At 42.7% G+C, this 9,769-nt stretch overlaps 1 non-coding gene across 1 annotated transcript; it reads left to right on the top strand.

Annotated features, from left to right (window-relative positions):
• Positions 1–876: 876 nt before the first annotated feature.
• LOC121100895 lies at positions 877–983 on the top strand. Its single transcript, XR_005832677.1, has one exon. It is a non-coding gene; the product is annotated as a U6 spliceosomal RNA (small nuclear RNA).
• Positions 984–9,769: the final 8,786 nt, after the last annotated feature.

The following is a 9,769-nucleotide window of genomic DNA, read 5'->3' as shown; positions in this document are numbered from 1 at the left end:
ACCAGCCTCTCAAGAAATCAGTGCAATTGCCTGGAAGCAGGACTAAGATGAATGTTGCTCTGTTCAAGATACGTCTTTCCACCACCCCCCGCCAACACGTTCCACTCCTGGAACATTTGTGGACCGGTGGGTGCAGAGTAGGGTTTCAGGCTGTAGATTTCAGTAGCACTTGTGAGAGAGGAGGCATTAAGAACAATTTGGGGCTGGGGAGCATTAAGGACATCGCCAACCCTCATTTGCTCCTCTAGGAGCAAACACCTCAGCCTTGACCTCATGGATGGAAGATGCAAATAGTAATCGGGTGACCAACCATCCTGGTTTGCCCAGGCCCATCCTGGTTTAGGACTGAAAATCCTTCATCCGAAAGAAATTGCTCAGATCCTGGCAAACAAGGGCCGTTGTCCACCCATTATACCTCTGTTGTTTCTCGTGGGCCATATATTTAAAGACTTTGAATGGAAACTGGGAGAAGGGCGAAATGGAGAGAAACCAAAGATAGCTGGTCTATCCCATTGGATACAACCCAGCAAAGAGTGGTTTGTTGAGTGCCACACTGATGACAGACACTGCACCATGTCCTGCCTGGATGTGGGACAATCACTGTTTCCTGGGCACTCACCCCGAGCCAAGCGGAAAGGCTTCTTGTGGATGAACATATTAATCCTCACCGTGCCCCTAGAAGGCAGACCCTATTATTGTTTTTCCACTTACAGAGAGGGATCTGAAGCACAGGGAGATGAAGATATGTGCCCCAAGTTAAACAGCAGAAAGGCATCAGAGGCACGGTTTGAGCCTGGCAGAGGGACTCTGGGCTATGTGCGCTGCCTCCCAGAAGGGAGATGGAGGCTCCCTCGTCACTCAAGAAGCCATAGCCTGGTGCTCGCTTTGGCAGCATGTATCCTAAAATTGGAATGATACAGAGAAAATGAGCACGGCTCCTGAGCAAAGATGACGTGCAAATTCGTGAAGCTTTCCGTATGTTGTGCACTTCCCCAGCGAACTGCACCCTTTGTGGATGAAGTCAGAGGAAATGATGTGAGTCAAAGCACAACGTGTGGCAGTGAATCATGCAATTGTGACATTTCACGAAAAATATTCCTGTAAAGCAGTCTATGACATGTGTGCAAAGCTGAGTTACACCTGAAATTTTATATGCAAACATGTCATTTCTACATATCTCAGAAATGAGAAAACGTCAACTTAAAAAAATTGAAGAAGAAGCAGCCAGTAGCTTGGGAGGCAGGACAAGGCAAAGGCTCAGATCCCTGAAGCAGTAATAACGATGCTACGTTGTTTGACATTCATTGAGCAGTGGTCATGGGCCGGGTCTTTGCTCAGCCTCTACATAAAATGTCTCGCTTAACCCTTATTACTGGGAGCCTGGTACTATCATCTCCATTACAGAAGATCAGGCTGGCCGAGAGAGGTCAAGCACCTTACCCAAAGTCACACAGTGGTGGAGCTGGGATACAAAACAGAAATCTAATCCCATGAGAGGGCAGAACTGGGCCGTAGTTAGGAGCTCAGGCTGTTACCCGTGGGCAGGCTAGGTGAGGACCAGATGAGAGCCACAAACTTAAGTGCCCTGGACATTTAACCATTCCTGTCTTCTTATTTTTTGTGTGTCTGCCTAGAAGTACAGGACTCCAGTCTCGAGCCCTGGGCTATGCTCCGCTCACAGCCCCAAAGCTGCTGGTGGCCGCCATTGTTTGGCCAGGAGATGAACCACAGGCCACCCTGAGAGCTTCACAGTGCAGCACAGAACTTTCAGTCCTGCCACAGTGTTTCTTTTCTTTTAAGAATAAATGCCACAGCGTAGTGCTATTTTGGGAAGCAGCTTTCCACACCCACCCCAGCCTGTCCCTCAATTGTTGGTGTTCGCTTCCTGCTCCACAGAAAGGCTGAAAACACATTATCTACCTACCCACAACCGAGGCAGGGAGGAGGCCTTGTCAGGCCCTGCCCTGTCACAGAGCTGCACGCTCGGGTTATTATTACTGCATAACCAAAAGGCATTATTAGTACAGACGTATTCCAGAAGCAGCCGGTTTAAAAACCACTCATGGGGGCTGCTACCTGAGAGTATGTGCCGCTCTTATGCCCACAGAGCTCTCCTGGCTGCAGCAAGTTCTGGAAGCTCTGACCTCCCACTGGAGAGCCACATGCAGGCCTGCAGGGCACAGAAAAGCTTTCTGAAAGAATCCCTACTCCCTTACCAGCTTATACTAAGAGCATAACTGAGGCTCCTAGACTGTGGAATGGTCTCTAAGAGGGGCCACTTTATCCAACCATCAAGAAGGGAGTGGGCTGGGGTGAGAAACAGGTTCTTTAGAAAACAGAATGAACCCCACTGCTTCTCTCACAACCAAAAAGGGAAGTGAGCCCCAAAGCAGAAGGGAGAGTTACCTCTCTGCAAAGAAATAAAGCCACCCTTGAAGGTACTAAGGCCATGAAGGACCCTAACTTATCGTGTATTAGAGCTAGAGAATCTGGTGGAAGATCAGTAACATCTGCCCTGATCAAGGGGAGAACCCTGGGGCTCATGTGTGATGCTGATGGTGATTAAAAACAGTAATCATCATTATTTACCACCACACACCAGGTACCGATCTGATTAGTTGACACATGCATTTAATATTTGTGACAACCCTATGAGGTACGTTTTATTATCATCTCCATTTTACAGATGTGGAAACTAAGGCACAGAGAGGTTAAGTTTGTTACTCCAGATTACACAGCTAGAAAATGGCAGAGCTGGAATTTGAAGATGGGAGGTCCAGGGAAAACTGTGGGAGCATGCCTACAGAGTATTTTTAGGGGCAAGTATTAGAAAGCTGTGAAGTGTTGTGGGGTTCTGGATGACTACTAGCCTATTGCAGAATATGAGTGTTGGTTTTCCTCTCTTATAACAAAGGTGCCTTCTGGGCCCCATATACAGGTGACCAGAGGCCCAAAGCAGTGCTCGATGGAGAGCATTCCCCAGGTTCTAACTGGGAGCTGGAGCAAGAAAAGTGTGTCATCTCTGACGTAAAAGTGTCTGACACCAGGTTACCTACAAATACACTGTGCCACCCTCCTTCATGACCTGCATGGAACAACTCTCTTTTATCGGCCCAAACCAAAGGTTTTCTTCATCTTTGCAAAGGAGGTGAAAGAGCAGAAGTCACCTGCCCAGGCTGAATTTGAAGAGTCCTAACTACAGGCCTCAAAAGGATCACACCTCTGTTTGTTTCTCCTGTGACCTTGTGCCTTCTCCTTCCTGGCCACCGCCCGAATCAGGCCCAAGAACAATGTGCCCCGGGATTGCCTGGGTCCTTCTTCAGAGACCAGCTCGTTGTTTCCTGGGGCGGTCAACCTGACATTAAGTCCAGTCACTGAGCAACATTCCATTCACCTGGAGAAAGAGCCCCGGAAGCAGAAGCAATGTTCATTACCTACTTCTAAATTTAAAAACCAGGTTACAAAATCATATGTACGTTGTGATAGTGTTTTGGGAGGAAAGAATGACAATAACAGTTAATAATTGTTGAGGGCTTACTGTATGTCAGACACCGTGCTCCCTCTTCCATTAATCTTCAGAATGAGACACTGAGGCAGGAATGGCCTGAGGTGGGTGTAAAAACCCACTCAAGGTATAAGTGACAGGGTCAGGAATGAAACCCAGACTGACAGACCACACACCCTGTTCCCATCTCCATTTTACCTTTCAGCCTCCCTGGTCACTATCCTTTCAAGAATGCTTTTAAAATAAAAAGCCTTCGACAGAGAACTAGTTTCTCCCTCAGAGCAAAGGGCAGGCTGGCTTACTGGCCATTGGAAAAGATCTGCATTCCTTAAGCTCAGGCTTATTTTCTGTAATGCAGCCCACTGGCTGTCCAGGTGTCTCCTGGCCCTAGCAGTATCACACTCTGAGAAGCAGGGCTCAGGGAATGTGCTGCATATCGCTGGTACTCAAGCTGCTGCGACTGCTGTGAGTAATAAGCTGTCCATTGTCTCTAACCCAGGAGTCTCATGTCTTCTCCCAGCATCCATGAAACTCACAGCCTAACTCATTATATTGCAAGGAGGGTAACATTTGAGACACTTCATAGTTTGTGATGCTTGGCCAGTGGTTCTAAACATGACATAGTTCACTTTTCTCAGTCGGAGGGGCACTGTCCATTTTATTCACTCAGCTGAGGTCTCTCATCCTGTCATTATTTTCTTTTTTTGTGGATAATTTTGATGAATGGCAAGTGAAAAAAAAAGGGGGGTATACAAGTGACCATGGTCCATCTGCCGAAAGTAAATTAAGGAATAATTCCATCGGCCATGAGAAGGCAAGAATCATGGTAGCTCAAGGCTTCCTCATGAAAATGGTTAGGAATCAAAGGTACAGATAAATAGGAAATAAGGAATTGGTGGAAATTCTCTGAGGTAAAAAGAGCACTAAAACACCATTGTGTTTAGGAAGCATTAGTCAAAAGTTGCAGAAAGAACTTGAGAAAATAGAACAATAGCCTACATATGCCACTGAGAACACATCCTCACTGCAGGTGTGCCAGGAAGACCAACTATCACTGATTTCACATAGAGTTTCTATCCCCAGGAATGCATTTTCTAAATAGGATATGCCTTCATTCCATCATATGGCACAGAAAGACACGATAGAATTTGTAAACTGAAGTCTATTTCTGATCCCAGCCCTGCAATAGGACAAAAGAGCATGTATAAATGTGGCCATATTGAGATTTTTGTCCTAAAATATTGCTGGAGAAAAAAGTTAATTATAAGTTTTAGTCAAAAACATTTCACATAACTATTGCCTTTAATTTTTTTTTCCAGCTATGGGAAGTCATGACCATGTTACAAATAATAAGCTCTGAAAATAGAGCATTCAAGGAAAGAGTTTAGTAATCAAATGCACGATAAAATTAATTTGACGCAAATTTTCCAGTACAAACAATCACTGTGCTACCTGGTAACCAGGCATAAGCAAATCATGTAAATGAATGTAATTAGTATTAGTTTGATACAAAAGCCAAGAGTTTGCAATTCTTTTCTTTTCTCTCATTTTTAAGACCCTTCACTCTAACCTCATGCATGGGCACTGAAGAACCCAGAAGGGTACACAGCAAGGCTTCCATATTACAGTACCAAGATTTACTGGCTGGGAAAAGGCAGCCCAAATTAAGTTGCTTCTCTTAGCTGCTTCACCTAGGAATGGAGAACTGGTAACGCACTTCTGAAACAGCTGGGCTGCCCTCAAGCAGTGAGAGTGTTAGAAGGAGCTGATCCTGGGACTGAGTGGCAGTGAGACTCACACATACTCAGCCCAATTTTGCAAAAGCGAGGAGCAAAATTGGAAGTGGAGAGTGTGCATGACGATTGCCCTTGATGTTCTTAGATGAACTCTCGTTAGAGGCAGATCTTTGAAAGATAGTACGAGGTAGAAGAGGCAGGAGAATCTTAGTCTCTGGCTTCATCAGGACTAATTGGTTTTCCATTTACCATCTATAATGAAGTTTAGTATTACCTACCTACCTACCTATCTCTCTCCTCTCCACCCCTCCCCTCTACTCCCCTCCGGTCCTCTCCTCTCCACCCTTCTCCCTCTCACCTCCTTTCCTCCCTTCCCCTCCCTATTACATACTCATATTTTCATCCTTATTAAAACACATCAGCCCTGAATCTGGCCCCAGTCCCATACACACACATCTTCGTGACTGTCCACACCCTCATCAGACAGGTTGGTAAATGCTTTTCAAGAGGACCTTTTATTTTCCACAGTCCTCTCAGTTCCCTGAGAACTCAGAAGCCCTGCCTCAATATAAATGTATTCACACAAGGACTTTCTGAGGACTTACTGTCAAATCCCTATTCCTCCCATTTAAGGAGTTCCCTCCAGGCCTTCTCATTTTCTTAAAAAAATAATAGCTTTATTGAGAGGTAATTCACATACCCATTAAAGGTACAATTCAGTAGGTTTTAGTATATTCAAAGAGTTGTGCAACAATCACTCCACTTTTAGAACACTTTCATCACCTCAGAAGGGTGATGCCACTCCCAATTCTCCCCCAACCGTCCACCCTTCCACTCCCACCCCAGCCCTTGGCAATCACTGATCTATTCTTCTGTCTTAATGGATTTGCCTGTTCTGGACATTTGCATAAATGGAATCATACAATATGTGATGTTTTGTGACTGGCTTCTTTCATTCAGCGTAATGTTTTCCGTGTTATTGTACATACCAGTACTTCATTTCTTTTTATTGATGAGTAATATTCCATGTACGGATAGACCGCATTTTATTTACCTCCTCATCAGTTGATGGGCGTTGGGGTTGTTTCCACCTTTGGGCTCTCATGAACAATGCTGCTAAGAATATTCATGTACAAGTTTTTGTGTGGCTGTGTGTTTTCATTTCTCTTGGGTATATCTAGGAGTGGAATTGCTGGGTCATTTTTGACAAGATTGTGCTTGACCTTTTGAGGAACTGCTAGACTGTTCTTCCAAGCAGCTGTATCATTTTACAGTCCCACTAGCAGTGTCTGAGGGTTTCAGTTTCTCCACATCCTCACCAACACTTGTTACTATTTGGTTTTGATTTAGCTATCTAAATTTGAAGTGGTATTGCAGTGTGATTTTGATCTTTATTTCCCTGATGGCTAGTAATGTCGAACATCTTTGCATGTACTCATTCATCCTTTTTATATCTTCTTTGGAGAAAGTCTATCAATATATTTTGCCCATTTTTAATCAGGTTATTTATCTTTTATTACTGAGTCGTAAGAGTGCCTTCTATGTTCTAGATACAAATCCCTTATCAGATATATGATTTGCAAGGACTTTCTCCCTTTCTATGGGTTGTCTTTTCACTTTCTTGATGATGTGTCATTTGAAGCAAAAAGAAAAAAAACAACAACTTTTTAATTTTAATGAAGTCTACATTATCTGTTCTCCTTGGTTTTGTTTGGATGTGTAGTATGTCTTAAAAAAAATTGTGTGATCCAAGGCCACAAAGGTTTACACCTGTTTCCTTCTACCTTGTTTTATAGTTTTAGCTAGTACTTTTAGGGCTTTGATTTATTTTGAATTAATTTTTGTCTATTTTATAAATTTCGTATGGAAGTAGATGCTCTACCTGGATTTTCAGGTAACCAAAACTACCTTATGAAACTGAAGCCTTTTGAATTTGGGAGAAGAAGTTATAAGGTAGACTAGAAGAACCCTGTGACTGTAACACTTTCTCTTACAAAAGGTTACAGAGAGTGTCCATGGGCCAAGCCCAGCAATAACTATTTTCCTTTGGAGCTCTGGCTTGGCCATCAGCAGCTGCCATGCAAAGCTGGTGTTCAAGAAGGCTAGAGTCAAGCCAAAGGAGGCAGCAGTACAGCAAGCTGAAAAAGGGCTTTTCGCCGCAAAAATCCAGAAAGATGTATTCTTCCAGGTATCATTTTCAAGTTAGATGATGAGAATATTCCATTGGATAAGAAGTTGTTACCCAGACAAGTTTTCCTGGCCCCTCTGCTTGCCTGGCTAAGCATTTGGAGCTATCTCCAGTTATCTCCAACACTAATGCTTTACTTTTCAACTCTACTCAGGATCTTTACTCACCTTGGGTGCTTATTAAAAACCTATCTTCCTGGGAAGACTGGGCGGCTTAGTCAGTGAAGCGCCTGCCTTCAGCTCAGGTCATGATCTAGGGGTCCTGGGATCAAGTCCCACATTGAGCTCCCTGTCAGCTTCTCCCTCTCCCTCTGACCCTCCCCACCACGTTTGTACTTTCTCTCTCAAATAAATAAATAAAATCTTTAAAAAATATACCTATCTTCCTTGGTCCTGCCCCAGAATGGAAACTGTATGTCTAACAAGTAGCCCAGGTGGTTCTGGTGTAGGCCTTTCCTACACACTTTGGCAACACCATGCTGAAGATTATCTGAGGATTGTGAGTTATATTTAACTCTACCCTTTAGTGTGGCTTTCTTGTGGCCAGAGTGTCACCCACAACTGTGGAAAGGGGGTGAGGGTGCTAGGGGCTGGGGAAAGGAAGAATAAAGTGCCAGTACAAGAGAAATACGAAGAAAGAGTTTGGCAAAGAATATCTGGAAGCCTTTTGAAAATTCTCAGAGAGGATAGAAGGTGGAGACAACTCGCCATATCTGAAAATCACCTTTATTATTATTTAACTAATATCTTTCTTAATATCAACACATGTAATATTGCCCCCTCCTCTAGTCTTGTCCTGAGAAGTAGTATCCAGGTTAGTTTTTTGCAAATATACATTATAAAAAATATGTAAGTATTGACATTTTAAAAATCATCTGTGTGCTACTAAAGTCGTTACAGAGCTACCAGCGATCACAGCATATCCTTAGGAAAGCAGCCTTTTACTCTGGGAGCTTCTAGAGGGCAGAGGTTCTATTCATTCCCCTGGCAATTCCTTGTGATGCCCATTCTTCCTCTAGGACAGAGAAAGTTTTTAAAGAAACATCTCTTTTCCAGGGTCAAGATTAACCTCTTGCGCACTTTCTAAATAGGGGCTAGTTCCTCAGAGGTTGAGGGTCCTGAACAGTGTGATTGCTGAATTATGCACATACGTGATTGCCACTGTACAATGCAAACCTGCCGCAAATTAAAACTTAGTGCAACCTCCCCAGAGGGTATCGGAATTACCCTCAGTGCTCTGCTCTTTATTTCTTTACTTTAAAAGTTCAGCCTTTTAGGAAGGGCTTTAGAGTTTTAAAAAAAAATGTATATGGTATCCTGAACTGTATACATTCAAAATATTTAAAGGACGTTTTCTTGAAATAGAAAAAAAAAAGTGCAAATGTAACTTTTTGCAGGTTTAAGTTCTGTTAAACACATATAAAAGAACACATGTGTTCAGATGAATTTCAAATATGTCTTTATCAGTGGCTATTTCTCCTCCTCCAACATTCCATAATAAAGGAGGTTTTAAGGAGGCTGCCTGCATATGCAATAGTAATTTCATATCCCAGTCTTCCGGGAACATAATGCAATCATAGTTTGCAAATGCAAATTTAGGGGAGACACTAGGTTCAGTAAATAGAGATTTATGAGATTGTCTCATTAGTATTTCTTGGTAAGCAGGTATTACACAAAAGGGTGAAATGAAACCCTCTATAGCATTTTGAGCATCCTACTCATAATGAGATGCGTAAACATTGCAAATCGGGGAGACTATAATAATGTTTTACATACTAATAGGTTAAGTTCAGTCCCATTTATTATACATTTGGTTCTATTTGTTGCTTGAGTGCTGTATTCATGCCAATCACCATTTTTCAGGACTTAAAATGGAAGCATCCATTTCTTTTCCTGGCTTAATGTTTTCATAGTGCCAGTTGAGTAAACATCTGCAGGGAAGACGCATATGCTTTAGGCAGAGCAGAAATCTTGTATTTTTATCAAAGTGCTAGACCCCTTTTGTTTGCATAGCCAAAAGGAAAAAAAGTATCTCTATGTACTAAAAACACACTGGGTTGTAAAACCCAGAAGAGTATGCTTTCTTTTCTTTTAAAAGATTTTATTATGTTTTGCAATATATACTTATGTATGATGAGCATGGTTTCAGAAAGCAAAATACCCCACCAGGACCAAACCAGGCCAATTGCTTACAGAATAATGCAAACGCATATAAGATTCAACTTTCTATACTTTTCTTGGCAGAAAAATCATTACTATCCCAAGGACATTGTTGATTTCTTTAAAATTTGCTTACCCTGGATACTTCAGGGTATGTGTGCCCAAACAAATAAAAATGTTC

The sequence above is a fragment of the Ursus maritimus genome, unplaced genomic scaffold (assembly GCF_017311325.1).
Source record: "Ursus maritimus isolate PB19 unplaced genomic scaffold, ASM1731132v1 scaffold_5, whole genome shotgun sequence".
In the NCBI taxonomy this organism is placed as follows: domain Eukaryota; kingdom Metazoa; phylum Chordata; class Mammalia; order Carnivora; family Ursidae; genus Ursus; species Ursus maritimus.
The sequence above is the reverse complement of the archived record's forward strand: the minus strand, read 5'-3'. Positions and strand labels throughout refer to the sequence as shown.